The sequence below is a fragment of the Humulus lupulus genome, chromosome 3 (assembly GCF_963169125.1).
Source record: "Humulus lupulus chromosome 3, drHumLupu1.1, whole genome shotgun sequence".
Taxonomy (NCBI): domain Eukaryota; kingdom Viridiplantae; phylum Streptophyta; class Magnoliopsida; order Rosales; family Cannabaceae; genus Humulus; species Humulus lupulus.
Window position 1 is genome coordinate 35,848,153 of NC_084795.1, and position 20,369 is coordinate 35,868,521.

The window sequence follows — 20,369 nt, forward strand, 5'->3', positions numbered from 1 at the left end:
AATCATTTGATCAAGGAATTTCTGTAGAGTTGTTAGATAAGCTTAATAGTTCTATTCATGTGCATAAAATGTGGTTGTAGACGTTTCACTGTAGACAAATTGGTTTAGTCTGATGTATTTCTTTGCTTTGTCCATATTTAATAAAGACATGCTATTTCTTATATTTTGGGTTTTCAATAAAGGCATGTTATTTCTTATGTTTATATTGAAATAGTAGCTATGTCTAGTAGTTTTAATGGTCCAAGGTCTTAGAAATAGTTGGGTCATTACAGTTGGTATCAGAGCAACAGTTAATTTACATAAAGTTCTCCTTGATACACACACTCAAGCTCCAAATCTAACCGCCAATGTAAGTGTTTATGTTATAGTTGTTATGATTATGTGTATTAGCCCTTATGTTTTCAGTTAAGAATATTTACAAATTAGTTTTTTTTTCATTATTTATTTTATTTATTATCTTTGCATTTATGATTGTATATAGTGAAAACCTTTTTCCAAATAAATATCATTGTTATTTTTGAATGACATGCATGAGTTTGATTTTCTCTTACAATCATAATAAATAATAAATTTAATAAATAATGACTAAGTTCGATGAGGGTGGATACGAATCAATGAACCGGGTTCTAAATTGAGAGTTAGGGGGCCATAGTAGTGGGAACGATTTTACTATGGTTAACTTTGGAACAACGATGAGTTTCGAGCCTGAGAATTAAGTCATATAAGATGATTAGAAAAAAACTTAGAAAATAATAAAGATGGCTTATTTTTTTTCTAAGTATAGAAACACACCCTAATTAAAAGAAGGCTTATAATTTTTTTTTCATAAGAAGTCATAATTAATAGGTCCGAGTTATGTTTGCTTAGATTAAGATTTTGCCTTAGAACCTATTAGGGTAAGTTCTAATATGCTTTCTCGACTATTAGAACTTTGCTGAGGATGTCTCTCAGAAGGTCTGCACACGCAAACGCTAATGCCTCCAACGCTGCTGCTGAGAGCAATGAAGCCCCTCAAGTTTGCAGAAGGGTAGTGCGTTCTACCGCCAACCGAAGCGCATCGCAGCCGTCGCTGGTTGACAACACCGCAGAAATTGCAAGACTATGACAACAAGTGGAGGAATTACTACAGCAACAGCGACAACAGACTCAGCCTCCGCCTCCGCCGCAACAACAACCTCAGCAAATGGCTCAAGTTCCCCATCAAGTAGATCCTTATGGGGGATGGCCAATGGCGAACCATGCGCCATACCCAGCTCAGTACATGGAGCCAATCTATGAGCGTCTTCGTAAGCAACACGCCCCAAGCTTTGAAGGGACAACAGACACCTTTGAGGCAGAAGAATGGCTCAGAAATGTAGAGCCGATCCTAGCGCATATGAATCTCGACAACGCAGACTGCATATCCTGCGTTTTGTCTTTGCGTAAGAAGGATGCCAGAATATGGTGGGACCTAGTTCAGCAGACTAACGATGTCGCCACCATGACATGGACAAGATTTGTGGATATTTTCCACAAGAAGTATTACAACTTGACAGTCATCGCTAAAAGGGTCGAGGAGTTCGCTAGTTTGAAGTAGGGAAACTTGACGATAGTAGAATATGCTCGGCAGTTCGACATATTAGCCAAGTTTGCACCAGAGATGGTTCCAACTGACTTTCTGAGGGTGACCAAGTTTGTTAGAGGACTTAGACCAAAGATTGAGCTAGGAGTTAAGCTAGCAAACCCGGGAAATACTACCTATGCCGATGTTCTAGAAACGACAATAGAAGTAGAAAGGGTTCAGGCAAATGCTAGTAAGGAGAAGGCTAGTAAGCCTGAGCCTAAACAGCAGGGTCAACCTCAGAATGGTCTGAACAACCACAACAACAGTCGTCAGCATAACAATAGTAATAGTAATTGTCAGAAGAGAAGGCATCTAGATGATAAACAAGCCAATGGTGATAAAAGAGCACAGACAAACAATGGAGGCAATAAGTCGGGTTATGTAGAATACTCGCAATGCTCTAAGTGCCAAAAGAATCATCTTGGGGAATGTCATGCAAACATCAAGGGATGCTTCAACTGTGGCCAGGAAGGTCATCAAAGGAGGCAGTGTCCCCAGCTCAAGCAAGAGGAGAAAATGGACAATACAATGGATCCTACCAGGGTATTTAATTTAACCCAAGCAGAAGCTGATGCTAGCAATAAATTGGTTACAGGTTAGATTTCTATCCTTAATAATGTATGTTTTGTATTATTTGATTCGGGAGGAATATACTCGTACATCTCGTTAGGAATGATAAAGAAATTAGACAAACCTTGTAGAACTAGGTTTGTGACATAGTTGCCTTCGGGTAAAATAGTCTTATCATTACGGATAGTACAAGGCGTACAGATCAAAATCGACTACGTAGAACTAGAAGGAGACCTGATACAGCTGGAAATCAAAGACTTCGACATGATATTAGGCATGGACAGGCTAACAAGGCATGGCACAACCATCAATAGCTGACGTAAGCAACAAATGTTCAAGACTCCTGACGATCAGAAACGATGCTATATGGGAAAAGTTTTAGGACTACATACGCCGCTTATTTCATCTCTCAAAGCTCAGAGGATGATAGAAAAAGGATGTCACGCATTTTTAGCCAACGTTACAGATGTGGTAAAGGAAACACCACTAAAAGTTGGAGACTTCCACATTGTAAAGGAATTCCCAGAGGTATTTCCTGGCAACTAGCAGGATTGCTGCCGACACGGGAGATAGACTTCACAATCGAACTAGTATCGGGCACCGAGCCATTCGATATGGGGAGCACCGGTTCTATTTGTGAAGAAGAAGGACGGAAGTATGCATATGTGTATAGATTATCGCGAGCTGAATAAGGTAACAATTAACAATAAGTACCTGCTACCCTGACTTGACGACTTGTTTGATTAACTATGAGGGGCAACTGTGTTTTCAAAGATTGATCTACAGACTAGGTATCACAGCTCAAAGTACGGGAAGCGGATAATCCCAAGACGGCTTTTAGAACTCGTTATGGACATTACGAGTTTCTAGTTATGTCTTTTGTTCTTACCAATGCTCCAGCTGCGTTTATGGATTTAATGAATAGGGTCTTTATGGATTATTTTGATGAATTCGTCGTAGTGTTCATCGACGATATCTTGGTGGACTCAAAGGACGAAGTCGAACATGAGGAACATTTAAGGTTGATCTTGTTACGACTAAAGGAGCATCAACTTTACGCCAAGTTTACAAAATGTGAATTTTGGCTTTCGCAAGTAGTGTTCCTCAGGCACATAGTATCCAAGGAAGGAGTTGCAGTAGATCCATCTAAGGCAGAGGCTGTAAAGATTTTCCAAGACCAAAGAACGCGTCTGAGGTAAGAAGTTTTTTGGGACTAGCAGGTTATTATTGGTGGTTCGTAGAAGGATTTTCTAAGATAGCCACTTCGTTTACCAACCTAACCCGGAAACAACAGAGATTCAACTAGACTGATAAGTGTGAAGAGATTTTCTAGTTGTTTAAGGATATGCTCAACACCAGTACTTTATGTATCGACACCCAATGATAAGTTTTTAGTCTATTGCGATGCGTCGAAGCAAGGATTGGGTTGTGTGCTGATGCAGAATGATAAGGTGATAGCCTACGCCTCAAGGCAAATGTAGTTGCTGATGCGCTAAGTAGGAAGAATTACGAAAGTCTAGCATCATTAGCTGGAATAGAAAAGCCGCTACAGAAGGAGCTGATCAATCCTGGAATAGAAGTAGTCATTGGTAACCTGACTATCTTGTCCATCTAGTCAAGCCTGTTAGAAGATATACAAATTGGGCAAGGACATGATGACACAATAGTAGCACATATGGATGCAGTTAGAGAAAGGAAGGCCACATATTTCCCAATATATAGTTAGGGGTTATTAAGATACAAGGATCGGGTATGCGTGCCAAATGATTAAGGGATTAAGATGAAGAATTTAGAAGAAGCGCACAATAGCCCATATTTAGTTCACCCAGGGTCAACCAAGATGACTCACGACCTTAAAGTGTTATATTGGTGGCCAGGAATGAAGAAAGCTATAGCAGAGTATGTGTCTAAATGCTTGGTATGCCAGCAAGTGAAAGCAAAACATCAACGACCTGTAGGCTTATTGCAACCACTTAGCATTCCAGAATGGAAATGGGATGATATAGCCATAGATTTCATGATGGGTTTGCCACAAACAAGTAAGCAGCATGATTCGACTTGGATAGTAATAGATAGATTAACCAAGTCAGTTCATTTCCTGTCTATTAAGACTTCGTACACAACAGATCAATACGCAGACGTTTAAGGCCAAGAAATAGTACGGCTGCATAGAATCTCCAAGACAATAGTATTCAATAGAGGATCGGTGTTTACATTGAGATCTTGGAGTAAGTATTTGCCGCTGATAGAATTCTCCAACAATAATAGCTACCAGTCAACAATCAGGTGGCACCCTACAAGCTACTTTATGGAAGAAGGGTCGATCGCCATTGCATTAGGACGAGGTAGGAGAAAGGCAACTACTTGGACCTGAAGCTATTAGAGGAGCTCAGGATGTAGTAGCACTAATTAGAAAGCGTATGCTCGTTGCTCAAAACTGTTCGAAAAGTTATGCTGATGCTAAGCGGCGTGATGTGGAATTCAAAGTCGAAGAACAAGTTTTTTTAAGGATATCTCCTATGAAAGGTGTGAAGCGGTTTGGGAAGAAAGGCAAGCTTAGTCCCAGGTTTATAGATCCTTTTGAGATATTGGGCAAAGTGGGAGCAGTTGCATATAGATTAGCCCTACCACCAGCTCTAGCAGATAGTCACAATGTGTTCCACATCTCGATGCTCCGTAGATATGTGTCAGACCCATCTCACGTCCTCAAATATGATATGATAGCACTCTAGAAGGACTTGAGTTACGAGGAACGACCGGCTAGCATCTTAGTTAGAATGATGAAAGAATTACGGTCTTAGAGTTTTCCGACAGTCAAGGTCCTATGGAGTAATAGTTCTGAACGGGAGGCAACGTGGGAGTTGGAGGAAGACATGTTAACCCGGTATCTTGAATTTTTTGATAAGTAAATTTCGGGGACGAAATTCTTTTTAGTGGGGGAGAATGGTAGAGTCCCAGAATATTTACTTAACTAGCAGCTGCTGCAGCAGCAGTAGCAGTAGTAGTAGTATGTTAGATTCCGTGGATTATGTTAGATTCCGTGGATTTTGGTTCAAGTCAGGACTTAGTTGGAAACTCATAGCAATTATGAATTTTTTAAGGTTAACCTATAGTTTAAGAATATTAATTATAACATAAGGTTTGATTAATATTGCTGGTCCTAGGTGTATTATTTATTATAACCTAAGGTTTAGATAGAGCCAATAAGAATATGACACTTGTCATAAGCATGATTATTAGGGAATTAGAGTTTGTTATTTTATGGTTAGTTAAGAAATTTGTGGATTAGATTGTTATCTAGATAATTAAATAGATTTTCCTGTAACTTTAGGGCACTGTAACTTCCGACCAATTTTTGACCGAGTTATATTATGAATTTCGAAAAATAGTATTTCTAGAAAGTTCTAGATAATTGAATTATCTTTCTAACGATTTAAAGATGGTCTGAATCGGAGTCCTAAAGCTCCAATTACAGGTGAGTTTAGAGTTACGAGATTTAGATTTAAAGTTAGGATTCTATTTTTTTATTTTTATTTTTAATTTTTAAAAACAAGCTTTGATTCCTTAGACTTCCCTCTGAACGATTTGACCGAGTCCTAAGCCTTTGACTGAAGAATATTCAAATATTTTCAATTAAATTCATTATTTTTATTCAAAGCCAAAAAGAAGATTTTTATTCCTAGAACTCTATAAATAGGACTTAGAACCCAGCCTTTCTCCTCACTCTTCAGCTGTGATCAGACTCTAAGGTGCTAGCACTACCATAGAGTGATAAACACTTGGGTTGGCAAAAAGTTTTGCCATTCTTAAGCTTTATAAAATACTTGGTAAGTTTCTTCTTGATGGTTTAGTTTCCACATTCATTATTTATTCTTTAGAAATACTCACCATTTGTATTGTTGGTTTTAGGAGTGTTCCAAATCCCATCCTTGTTCTATTATCTCGGTGTTGGTAAGGAAAATAGGATAGATTTTATGTGCTTATATGTTATGTTATGTTTATGTTATGATATGTTATGTTATATGTTTATGCTATAATATTTATATGTATGATATGTTTTAGTTCTTGGGTATATGTTTTGTTTAGATAACAAGCATATAATTTGTTTAGATAACAAATAACTTGTTTAGAAAACAAGTCCCAATAGTATATTCCTTGGGCATATGATTTGTTTAGATAACAAGCCCTAGAAATTTATATGACTTGTTTAGATAACTAGCCCTATAGAATTATGGGCATATGATTGCCTAGCTAGCAAGCCCCAAGATGTATGATGGCCATTGTAATAGATGTTTTTGTAGCCATATGTTTTATAGTGTATGCTTATGATATATGATATATGTTTTAGATAGTCTTATGTTCTTTTATAGTATTTGATGTAGTCTTATGCTTATGTTTACGATGTATGTTTTGTTTTTAGTAGATTTTCCTTGCTGGGTATTAGGCTCATTCCTTTATTTTAGTGTGATGCAGGAAAATGATTATGGAGGCGGAAGGATTCTTGGTAGCATGGCATGTGTGTTGAGGATGAATTGAATGGATGGGCCGCGTGTCGATCGAGAATGACGTTTATTTTAGTCTTTTGAAATACGTCTCTTTTGTAATTTCGCATTCAACTTTTTTTGAACTTTTTTTTAAAGCTATGTTTTATGTTTTGTAAATAATGGGATCCCATACCATATCACATTTTATTTTACATTTTTAATAAAGACATGCTATTTCTTATATTTTTGGTTTTCAATAACGGCATGTTATTTCTTATGTTTGTATCAAAATAGTAGCTATGTCTAGTAGTTTTAATGGTCCAAGGTCTTAGAAATAGTTGGGTCATTACAAAGCAGGTATAGAGTTGATTGTGGGTGGATTAGAAAACTTGACTCTATATTCAACTTTGTTTGACATAATTAAAGAAGGACAGGATAAAGACTGGCAAATACAAAAATATAAACAATGGGTTTAAGATGGAAGTAACAAGGATTTCACCCTTAGTGATGGTGATATAGTGATATACAAGAAACAAATATGTGTGCTTGCATAGCCAGAGATTAAGAAGAAGATTCTTGATGAGGCGCATAATACTCCCTATTATTTACACCCAGGGATCACGAAAACGTATCAATACTTGAAGATGTTATATTGTTGGCCTAGAATGAAGAAGGACGTAGTGGAGTATGTCACAAGGTGCCTCACGTGTCAGCAAGTCAAAGTGGAGCAGCAAAGACCTTCTAGTTTGTTACAACCGTTAAATATTCCATAGTGGAAATGGGAAAAGATTGCTATGGACTGTGTGGTGGGGTTACCTACGACCACAAAGCAACATGATTCAGTCTGGGTGATCATTGATAGATTCACGAAATCATCACACTTTATACTTGTTAGAATAGTGTATACATCAGAAGAGTATGCAGAGCTATATGTGCAGGAAATTGTGATACTTCATGGAGTTCTAAAGTCGATTGTTTTGGATAGAGACCTAGAATTAACATGTAAATTCTGGGAAGGATTACAAAACGCGATGGGTACTAAGTTGATATTCAGTACAATATTCCACCATCAGACAGATGGGCAGAATGAATGAACAATACTGATTCTGGAAGATATGCTTAGAGCGTGTGTATTGGACTTCGGTGGATCATGGAGCCAGTACCTTCCATTGATAGAGTTCTCGTATAACAATAATCATCAGTCAACTATTGGTGTAGCACCATACGAGATGCTTTATGGAAGGAAATGTAGATCATCGATTCATTGGGATGAGATGGGCGAAAGTAAGTATTTAGGGCCTGAGGTGTTATGAGAAGCAAATGAAGTTATTTCCAGGATAAGAGCTTGCATGATTGCCTCATAGGATCGAAAAAAGACCTATGTTGATCCTAAGCGAAGACATGTCAAGTTCCAAGTTGGAGAATATATATTCTTCCGTGTTTTGCCTATGAAAGGAATTAAAAGATTTGGAAAGTTAAGCCCTCAAATTGTTGGACCATTCGAGATTTTAGAGAGAATTGGGGAAGTGGCTTATAGGTTAGCCATGCCTCCAGCACTTGCAGGGGTGCACAATGTCTTTCATGTGTCCATTTATGAAAGTATGTCTTAGATTTGTCTCACATTCTTAGTTATGAGGCGTTGGATATGCAACCAGACCTATCATATGAAGAAAAGCCAATAAAAATTCTTAATAAGAAGGAAAACGTATTATGGAATAAGACCATCGGGTTAGTCAAGGTTCTTTGAAAAAATGGCTCTATCAAAGATGCAACGTGGGAGTTGGAATCATATATGATGGAGCAACACCCATAGTTGTTCAGGTAAATTTCAGGGACGAAATTTCTTTTTACGAGGAGATAGTAGTAATATCCGCTTCTACTAGTAATGGTATTATGGTAATTTGGCTTGGGTCAAGGTATTATGGTAAATTATATGTTCTTATGTGTTTAATTATATCAACTATGATATGCATGAATTATGGTGTATGTTATTTTATGTATTCTATTAGGCAATCCACACATATATTTCTTACAGTATTGGGGGGTCAAATTGTAATAATAGTTATAATCTGGGGGTCGAAGTAGAAATATATGCTTTTGTGGTAGAAAGTGTAATTAAGGAAAAGTAAAACTATCAGCTTAAGTAAAAGACAAGTATAGGCTTTGGAGGTCACGTTAAAAAATTTAAAGGTTGCTGATAGTGATGTAATTTGGTTTTTATATGATTATATCAGATTAAATAATAATTAAAATAGGTTTAGATGTCGTACGAATTTATCTAACCTCTAAATTGCGATATACGAAAGAATAAGAGACAAAGAAAAATTCTCTCGTTCTTGATCCGAGTCTTGAAACCTAAGGTTTTGGAGGAGATCATTAATATGAGTTTTTGAAGGGCTAGGAGATCTCATAAGGAGCAAGGATCTAAGCTTTGTGGCTATGATTTTGATATGTAAGTGCTCAAACTTTACTGCTTAAGTTTTATGTCGAATTTAGGTTTGAAGATAAAATGGGTTATCGATTGTGTTAGATGGGAATTATAGGTTGTCTGCATGTTTAGAGTTGAATCATTCTAGTTATTAAGGTTAGAAACATGTTAGGATTGATTTGGTAGAGGTTTAAAATATGATTTTACGATTTGGGTCAATTTCTAAGTTTAAAAATCACATCTACAATTTCCAGAATAAGGACCTAGCGCGACTGCGCCCAACCGTAGCCCGACCATGCTACATGGCTGGTTTGCCCTGGCGCTCTGTGAGCGTGACCACATCAGTTGCCTAGAAACCTGTATTTTTGGGATTTTAATGCACCCTTTAGATATAATTTTGTACCTTTTTGGAGCTTTATGTAGTAGAGTTTTAAGACTTTGTTAAGGGTATTGTGGGGATGACTTAGCCTTAAAAAGGATACGAGTGTATCTTAATATGATTTAGATTGGTTTGAGGTTTTAAACTTTTATGTTATGTGACATGTTTTGGCTCGCTGAGGATACTTGAAGAGATGCGTTAGAGTGGTTGTGATCGCTATTGCATTTGAGGTAAGAAGAGTGGACACCTGCACACATGGTGTACGCTTGACGTACTTTTTATTATAATGTTTATGATTATGTTTGTACATGTGAGTGTATGAATATATTGAATAGCTTACGTTTAATTGTAGTTAATGTGATTTATATCTATATGTGATATTTGTGTGGCATGCTTTTGTTTTAAAATGCATGTCTGTGTTACAAAATTGCATGCTTACAAAATATTTAAAATTGGATGCATACGTTATTATGTGCTCACAACACTTGTCCAACTTAACCTTGGGCTACGATCTTTTACTTAATGCGGTGTTATGGCATAATCTTCTTTTAAATTGTGCTTTTAAGATATTGATTGAAATTCCTAGTTGAGGTTATGGGGTTGTGTCCTACACAACTCTTCTTGTTGGGGTTTGTACGCCTTGATTTTCCCACGGGCTGATTAGCGAGCTAAGCTATGGCCTAAGCATGATTACCTCGTGGACATCCCCAAAACCGGAGCTGCCATCATAAGATCATACCTCTTTAGCTCGAGGTAACCTAAGGGTTCGCCTATGATTACTTAAGGACTGAGTTCGGGTTCTGAAGGCCGAAGGTCCAGTTAAGTATCCAGCTCGTGGTACGAGCTAGAGTTGGAGACTATGACCCTTTATAAAGTCAACCACGCAAGGTAAACGTGCATATATCAGACATCTCGTGTCTGATATATCCCTGACTTCTCGGACACGCAGCGTGAACGTGCATATTCAGACACCCACGACTGGGTTGGGCCGTGCGGCCCATTATCCCCTTACCTATTGATTTGACCACACTTATGTGTCAGGTTTAGGAATTAATCATGAATGTCATAGAGTTGATACGATAGGTAAGAAGGTCACGGGATGACCTTCTTACCAACTCTCAGGTGCCTTCTCCTATAAATATGGAGACCCTGAGAGTTAATAGAGGTTGGATTCTCGATTGTAAGAAATACCCTGTAATCAAATATCCAGTATATAGCAATAATACTGACTAGTGGAGTAGAAGGATTTTAACCTTTGAACCACTTAAAAAACGCCTTATTGTGTCACCATTTCATTTCCTAAGATCATTCATCTATTTCAGTTCACATAAGCACTAATCCATTTCTCTCCTTTTCTTAATTTCCTGTTGGCGAAGAACCGCGTCAACAATTTGGTGCTTTTCATTGAGAGCAAGTTCGATTAGTGCTATCGCAAACATCCAACTATGGTGACTACTAGATCCAGGCACGGTAACGAGACAGAACAGCATTATGGGCAGGAGGCTCATCATACTGCCACCCCTGGTGAACAAGTTCCTGAAGCCTAGCAGCGGCCAGGAAAGCAGCCGGTGGGCCAAGATGACACCGGAAGTTCGGCACCCCGGCCACCTAATCCAAACCCGTGTTATTACACTGCGGTGGAGATGGAGAATGCTCATCTGAGGAGTCAACTAGCCAACATATCAAGGATGTGCTGGCCCGACTACCCCCTCTCACAATAGACGCTAACGTCGGAGAGAGGCAAGGCGAGGCTCCTAAGTCTCGCCGGGGTAACCGGTCAAGGCATAGCCGCTCGGACAGACTTCCGACAGCCAAATCCACCCCTTCATCACACCATCGAGAGGCAAACTTCGAAGAAGTGCCTAGAGCCAGACAACAGTAATACAGCCGTTCGGTCAGGACGTCGACTCTTAGCTCCCAACCATCCTCGAGAGCGCCCAGGGGAGCTCGAGCAAATTCCCAAAGGAGATCCGGGGAGGGCTCGCAGCATCAGCTCGTCCCCAACAACCGTCCTGCGCCTCGTCCAAATCGCCATGCGCGGGACCAGCAGGTTGGCAGGGCCGAAAGGCCGCCACCGAACTTGATCTGTCCAGGCGGAACCAGGATCGCATCTCCAGTCAGGCATCCTTCGTGTCCAATCAGATATCCATCTCCTCCTCGGTCCGTCCGAGATATTCCAGCCTACGGAAGTAGCAGGAGAGATCTGCCATCAGCTGGACCTTCCCGGCGTAGCAGGGCGCCAAGGGAAAGCCGAGGTTCTCAGCACCAAAGGAGAGCTCCAAGCCTCTCTAGCAGGAGCTACTGGACCGGCAGTCGCCGGAGTGAATTTTCTGGCAGAGACCTGCATCAGCGTTTGAGTTCGGCGCAAAGTCCACAAGCCAACCAGGGGGGCGACCTGCGGGACCGCCTTAACTCCCATAGAGGGGAGCAGGTAGGAGGAGACAGCCATGCTCGCTCAGGGGGGCCCTGTCCGAAGTACATAACGGAGGGAATGCCCCAAATAACCTATCTCAAGATAGGAGGGGCAATAACCCACCAAGTATGTACAATGGATCCGGAGCTGTTGAACAGCCCCTGAATAACCAAGGACATCAAGACCAAACCCTCGAGCGCCTGGCCCAGATGGAGGAACTGATGAGGAAGCTCCTGTCAGAAAAAGAAAAAGATGAATATGATTCTGGGGATGAGATGGAGCTCTTCGCCCCCAGCATAGCAGCAACAGCATACCCATCTGGTTTCCGTATGCCGCACCTGTCCAAGTTCAATGGAGACGGAGATCCGTCGGATCATCTAAGGATGTTTAACACCCTAATGATGGCCCACAACATTGGCCCCGAGCTGAGGTGTTTAATCTTCCCTTCCATACTGACTGGACCAGCCAGACAGTGGTTCAAGCAAGGTAAAAGACAGTCGATCAGCTCCTGGATGACTTTCTTGGCAGATTTCAAAAGGGAATTTCGAGCCTCCCAGGCTGCCCGCGTTCAGGCCGACTCCCTAGCTAACGTGAGGCAGCAGCTCGGTGAAACTCTAAAGACCTACCTGAGCAGATTTGTGAACGTCGCTGCTCGAGCCAGAGACGCGGATGATAGCTCCAAGCTCATGGCCATGAGAACTGGAATCCTCGTCGGAGGGGATCTCTGGAAAGACATACAAAGAAAGGGAGTCAGCTCGGTTAACGAATTTCTTAATAGGGCCCAAGAATGGATCAACTTGGAAGAGGCCGAAGCTTTAGCTGCAGGAACCAGCCAGGTCCCTGAGCAGCCCGCTGGAGTGGGGACGGAGGTCGTGGCAGCAACCCAAAATGTCACACAGAACAACTAGCTCGGTGGAGGAAAAAGAAAGGGGAATGGTGAAGGCAGCCAGCACGGCCAAAAGAAGAATAAGTCCGTAGATAAGTTTAAGCCCGTCTTCGCGACTTATATAGAGCTCACCCAGTCTAGGGAGAATATCTTCCTAGCCAACTCTGCTCGAGTCCCATGGAAGAGGCCGGAGCCATTAAAGCACCACAGGAGGAAGAGAGACACCTCCAAGTTTTTCCATTTTCATAACGATGTTGGCCACAATACCGACGATTGTAGGCATTTAAAAGATGAGATCGAGACCTTCATCTGAGCCGGCCCCTTGGCTCAATATGCACGGAACAGGGTTCCAGCGAGTCGACCTGCTCCAGAAGTCCCGGCCAGTCAGCCCGGGTCTCGGATAGATCAGGATGTACCTCCTCCTGTGGTAGGGAGAGAGATATCCACCATCTCTGGAGGTCCGCATATGGCCGGCACGAGCAGGGGCGCCTCAAAGAGGTACGTGAACGAACTAAAGGCTCATAACGGAGTAGAGTTCGTCCAGGAGCAGCGCCTGCCAAAGCAGCAGCGATTGGAGAGGCAACCGATCATTTATACAGAGGAAGATGCGGGCCATGTCCAGTTCCCTCACAATGACCCTTTGGTCGTGGCAGTTCAGCTCGCCAATCGAAGAGTCAGGATGGTGCTGATCGACAACGGGAGCTTGGTGAACCTCCTATTTCAATCCACGTTGGAGAAGATGGGTCTGACCGTCGCCGAGCTGAAGGCGAACTCCATGATGTTGTATGGTTTTTCGAGAGAAGGATCAGCAACAATAGGGACGATCGAGCTGGTGATCACCCTAGGAGAAGGATCTCGGACAGTCTCCAAACGCCTCGAGTTCGTGGTCATTGACTGCACCGCTGCGTACAACGCAATTTTGGGACGACCTACGCTCATGGCATTTGAGGTCGTTACTTCCATTCGCCACCTCGCGATGAAATTCCCTACTTCCACGAGAATATGCACTGTCCATGGCGATCAGCTCGCTGCCAGGGAATGCTACAGCATCTCCATGAAGGGAAAATCTAAACCCGGGCAGCTGGCAATGGCCATCCAAAGTGGTGAAGAGGAATCTCGGGACCCCTTGGTTGGTCCTGAGATTGAAAAACCTCAAAGCACTGAAGGGGAAAATGTCGTCTTAAGTGAGGATATTGACCCCCGAATAGGAAAGGACAGATCCGAGCTCCAGGCTATTGAGGAGCTCGAGGAAGTGAACATCGATCCGCAGAACCCTTCGCGGAAGGTCAAGCTCGGGAAAAATCTCTGTAGCGAAAGGAAGGCGGAGCTGACCGAGTTTCTGCGGAATAACCTGGACGTATTTGCATGGTCACACGAAGATATGGTGGGAATCAGCCCAAGTGTTATCATGCACACACTTCATCTGGATAAAAGCGTTCCCCCCAAGTCCCAGAAGCAAAGACGTTTAGGAACAACCCGGGCTGAAGCCCTAGAAGAAGAAGTAGCCTGACTCAAGAAATGCGGCTTTATCCGTGAAGCCAAGTTTCCGATCTGGGTCGCCAACCCCATGCTAGTTCCAAAGTCTAACGGGAAGTGGCGGACCTGCATTGACTTCTCCGAGCTGAATAAAGCCTGCCCCAAGGATTGCTTTCCATTGCCAAGGATTGACCAGTTGGTGGATGCCTCGGCGGGGCATGAGCTCATGTCCTTTATGGACGCGTACTTAGGCTACACTCAGATTGCCATGAATCCGGCGGACCAAGAACACACCAGCTTCATGACCTCGACTAACGTTTATTGTTACAAGGTCATGCCGTTCGGGCTGAAGAATGCCGGAGCTACCTACCAAAGGCTAGTAAATAGAATGTTCGAGGACCAGATCAGGAAGAACATGGAAGTGTACGTTGATGACATGCTAGTCAAGTCAAAGACTGCCGATAACCATGTTTCCGACCTGGAAGAATGCTTCAAGATACTACGGGAGTATGGCATGAGGCTTAATCCGCAGAAGTGCACTTTTGGAGTCGCGTCAGGGAAATTCCTGGGTTTCATAGTCAATACCCGAGGAATCGAGGCAAACCCCCGACAAGATCAGATCATTGCTCGAGCTTCCCTCACCCAGGTCGCGCAAGGATGTCTAAGGTCTGACAGAAAGGGTGGCAGCCCTCAACCGGTTTATTTCAAAATCCACCGATAAATGCTTGCCATTCTACAACCTGCTCTGGGGAAACAAGAAGTTCAAATGGACAGAAGAGTGCAAAAGCGCTTTCCTCGACCTGAAGGCACATCTGGCCGAGCCACCCGTATTATCAAAACCAAAAGCAGGAGAGCCTCTTTTTCTCTACCTGGCTGTCACGGAGGATGCAGCTAGCGCCATATTAGTACGGGAAGAAGACCGAGTCCAGAGACCAATCTACTACATGAGCAAGAGACTTCTCGGGGCTGAATCCCGGTACCCGTTGATGGAGAAATTGGCATTTTGCCTTATCACGGCCTCGCGAAAGCTCAGGCCGTACTTCCAGTCCCACTCGATACACGTCATGACCGATCAGCCTTTAAGGCAGGTTTTGCAAAAACCTGAAGCATCGGGACATCTGTTAAAATGGGCAATCGAACTCAGTCAGTTCGAGATTTTGTACACTCCGCGAACTGCTATAAAAAGTCAGGCCCTGGTCGATTTTATGGCAGAATGCACGGGATTCCAGGAGGATCTCGCAGAAGCTTTGCTGGCCGGGCTGAGGATAGCCCAGGATTTGAAGGCGAGCTCCGTCCAGTGCTTCAGTGACTCCTAGCTCGTGGTAAACCAGGTTCTGGGCGAATATCAAGCACGGGGACCGAAGATGGTCGTCTATCTGGCAAAGGTAAAAGGTGAGCTGTCCGCGTTTAGGCAAGGCTCGATTGAGCAGATTCCTCGGGAGCAGAACGCAGAGCCCCGCTGATCCGGGCTGGCCTTGAGGCAGAAAAGGTACAAAATATCTGCAGGAGTGGGGACCTCTCACTCGTGCTTCAAAAATAAATATCTCAACCCCGCCAACAACCGATAAGAGTTGGGGGGGAGCTGAAATGGGGCCAACCTCACGTAATTTAGGAAGTCAGCGAAATACTGGTCCAGCGGGAGGAAGGCCCCCGCCTTAAAATGCTCGCCGCTCCAGGCCGCGAATTCCTCGTCGAGCGGCGCGCAGCTCCGCTCGCCGTCCGCGGGAGGTCGGGCAATCACTGACGCTCTCCCCAGCCCGATGTTTTGGGAGAGGAATAGCTTGTTGATCTTCGTCTGGTCGGTAATCTTTGAGACGGTCCTCTCCGCCTCAAAGAAAGCATCAGGAGCCACCTCGAGCTCCTGCTCCACTGCCAGCCCAAAGTTGGGGATCGGGGATTCCGACATCACCGCCTTTCCTTTGTCTTGCTGGGAGGCCGAGCTGCCGACGGTCTTCATTGGAGCGTTCCTCTTCGGTGCCATCTAGTCGCCTAGCGAACAAAAGAAAAGATTTCAGAAAAAGCGACCTAAGCATGAGGAAGAATCAAAGTGTTCTTTGCACAAGCTGAGGTAAGCCCAGCCCGCGGAGAGTGAGACCACGCGGTTCTATGAACACGCGCCTGTGCTCCCAACAGATCCCCGATTACTCGGAATTCGTGTGTCAGGAGGGTCAGGATAGAATTTGCCTTGGAGGGAAAGTTTCAGTAGGCAAAGAGGGCAAAACTGCCTGTGAAGCGTGTCCCCTAAGCTACCCGGTTTTGCACCCAAAATTCCAAAGCTCCTACCCAGAAATTTTCCCCAGAAAATGCATCCTGTAAATCATACTCCTAAACGATTTCCTACAGCAAAAATACCCTAACCTAAAAGGCTTTCACCCTTCATACCCACAAAAACCAGTAAACCCTTGCATGTGGCTACGATAAATATTTACCTAGGCTACAGTGAAAAATATTTTCAAAACATGCATAGTCAGGAGGACTTACAAAGTGTTTGGCTGGAAGGTGGATGAAGGTGTCGCCTAGGTGGGAGCTTCGTCGGAGTATTTGTTTCCAAAGCTTTGAAGGAGTCCTTACACCTGAGCTTCTTGAACGCTGAATGGCAGTCGGAAAGAAGAGGGTTTTTTTTCTGAGATGAAGAGAGAAGAAGGAGAGATTTTCTGAGAAATTTCAAATGAAAGGGTGGCCCATGCGTAGGGTGGCCACCCCTTTTATATACGCGAAGGGTCACGTAAAAAGGGCCGTTGGATGGCCCTGATGTGGGATCCAAGGCCCTCCACTCGAAATACGAAACGACGGCTGGGCATAGGCTAGGCCATTAAATGCGGTTCTCGGAAGACGTACCGTCACCAACCATGATGTTCCACGTATCAGGCACCTGCGTAAAATGTGGAATGTGAAGAGTACATGGGGAAGTCTAAAAGCCCCTACTGTGGCCTTATACGATGTCGTATACCACGAGCAGGGGCTTGGGGGGCAGAGGTACACCCTGATTTTCCCACGGGCTGATTAGCGAGCTGAGCTACGGCCTAAGCATGATTACCTCATGGACATCCCCAAAATCGGAACTGCCATCATAAGATCATACCTCTTTAGCTCGAGGTAACCTAAGGGTTCGCCTCTGATTACTTAAGGACTGAGTCCGGGCTCTGAAGGCCGAAGGTCAAGTTAAGTATCCAGCTCGTGGTACGAGCTAGAGTTGGAGACTATGACCCTTTATAAAGTCAACCACGCAAGGTAAACGTGCATATATCAGACATCACGTGTCTGATTTATCCTTGACTTCTCGGACACGCAGCATGAACGTGCGTATTCAGACACCCACGACTGGGTTGGGTCGTGCGGCCCATTATCCCCTTACCTATTAATTTGACCACACTTATGTGTTAGGTTTAGGAATTAATCATGAATGTAACAGAGTTGATACGATAGGTAAGAAGGTCACGGGATGACCTTCTTACCAACTCTCAGGTGCCTTCTCCTATAAATATGGAGACCCTGAGAGTTAATAGAGGTTGGATTCTCGATTGTAAGAAATACCCTGTAATCAAATATCCAGTATATAGCAATAATACTGACTAGTGGAGTAGAAGGATTTTAACCTTTGAACAACTTAAAAAACGCCTTATTGTGTCACCATTTCATTTCCTAAGATCATTCATCTATTTCGATTCACATAAGCACTAATCCCTTTCTCTTCTTTTCTTAATTTCCTGTTGGAGAAGAACCGCGTCAACAGGGTTCAACTCATGGGTACTCTGTGCTGCAGGTAAAAGCAAAGATGTGGTTACAACACAATAAGTTGGAGAGCATTGGCGGAGTGCGTACATGTCAATGATTTAACGACCATAAGGGATCGGGCCTACTAGGGAAATTTATTAAGTATTTCGAATGATGTTTTTAGTGTTATTGCTAGGATTACAAGATTGTTTTATTTTACTTTATTTACGATAACTACGAAACTTTGGAGTTTCATTCTTTTAATTGTTGTTTTGTTGTTTACAATGGGTATTCTATAAAAGGGTGTTTTTATTTAAAAATTAATTATTGTAAGAGTCAGTTAACGTTTCGAGAAATTGGGGGTTACATTGTGATTTGTTATAAAAAAAATATGGGTTGTTATTGTATTTTGACTTGTAAGTTGTGATTTTGAACCATAAATATGACTTTGTATGATTTTTAGGCAAGTTGTTTTGAGTTTGATGGGTTTATTCAATATTAGTTTGATTTCAAGTTATAATTGAAAGTCAAATGTAAAAAATATTAATTCATCTAGGTAAAATTAAAATATGAATGTTGAATTTCTATTTTTCTTTTGAAATTTTAGTTTTGCAGTTTTAAATTTATTTTTTGGATTTTATTTAAAATTAATTTAGTTTTCACATTGTTTTTTTTCTTTCAAATTTCAATATATCAAATCAAGATTTAAAAAAAAAAATCCATTTTAAATGATTTTTTTAGTATTCTAAGATTTGAAGTAATTTTTAAATAATAAATAAAAATTTATTATTTTATAAATAATGCCATAATATTTTGGTTAAAATCTATCTAGTCCATAAGTAATTGTTATTCGATTTATGAGTTTACAGTCTATTAATAAAGCTATTTTTGCATATCTTCAGCACAATAGTGATTTTGGCATGACCAATACAATGAATCATCCCTGTGTATTTATTGGGATTTCAAGTATGTAAAGTTTCCTCAGAAATAAGAGGTAGTTACCCAATTTATATATACAACTTAAATACAAAATATCCCCTTATTGTCTCAATTCTCATAAGATTCGGTTAATATTTAATTAAATAGGAAAAAGTCCTGCATTTTTAGGATATCGTTATTATAGCTTCAAAGACGAGCATTATGCTCAGCTTGGTAACCCCGAGTTGATAATCAGACCATGTCGTAAAAGCAATCTTAAGAGATTCATAGCTCCATGTAACATTGAGCCTACACTCAATTTGAGTAAGTGTTTAGGGCTAGTGATCTGTTATTCCTTACGCTCAATATATTGGTGAGCTGAAAACATGAATCACGAGCTAGATATTATTTAGCTCAAATTTTAGGATACAATGATCGCATAATGACATTATTGTGATCTATTTTAAAAATTACAATCTTGCAAATAATATACAAAAAGTACCGAAAACATCTAGAATATTACAAACATATTGTAATTATATCATACAACATACTAAATTATTTATTCATACTAATAATAAAATTAACAAGATTAATATATATAAGTTTCACTAACACAACATGCATTTATTCAAATTATAAAACAATAAATAAATAAATACATAAGTGTTCACAAATTCCTAATTTATGATTTCTCCAAATCCCAAGTAAAATTTTCCAAGTCAAACACAAAGTCTTCTTACTAATCTCCTCTAAACCTAATTTTTTTACACTTACAATAAAAAAATTTTATACTTAATAACCAAAAGAGCATAAACAAATAAAAAGAGTATTTATAACTATATAAACATCAAATAATAAACTAAAACAAAAGAGTGTTTCCATGTCTATTTTACGAAACGTGTCAACAAAAGAAACTTTCACTTGCTTGTTTCGTGTAATGCACTGGGAAAGGTGCCTTATTTTATAATGTTTGGATGAGAGCAAATAGTAGTATTGCCAGAAATTAGAAAAAGTGGAAGGAGAAAACAATATGAGACGCTCTGATGATGAGTTTAGGCGGACGGTTATTGTAATGGTAACAAATGTTAGGTCATCGTGATAGTAACTCTATCAGCTAACTAAGTATTTAACTCACTATCTTGAAGATGATTAATCGATATATAACTTAAAAAAAACATGCAATAAAAAATATTAAAAAGAAATCTAAGAAAAAAACTTACAATAAATTAAAAATAAAATCTTTTATAAAAATTGTATCGTAAAAAAAAATAACAAAATTGCTGAAAAAAATAATGAAATTAAAATAAAATCTCAAAAACTAAAACAATTATAGTAGGTGTACGAATGACAAGCTCTATACCCTCTAATTATGCAAGTTTTTTCTAGCAGCCACCACTCACATCAAGCACGTGGTATTGAAGATAATAAGGACACAGCCTTTATATATATATTTTTTAAAAAGACTACTAAAACTCTCAAGATAATATTAATAATG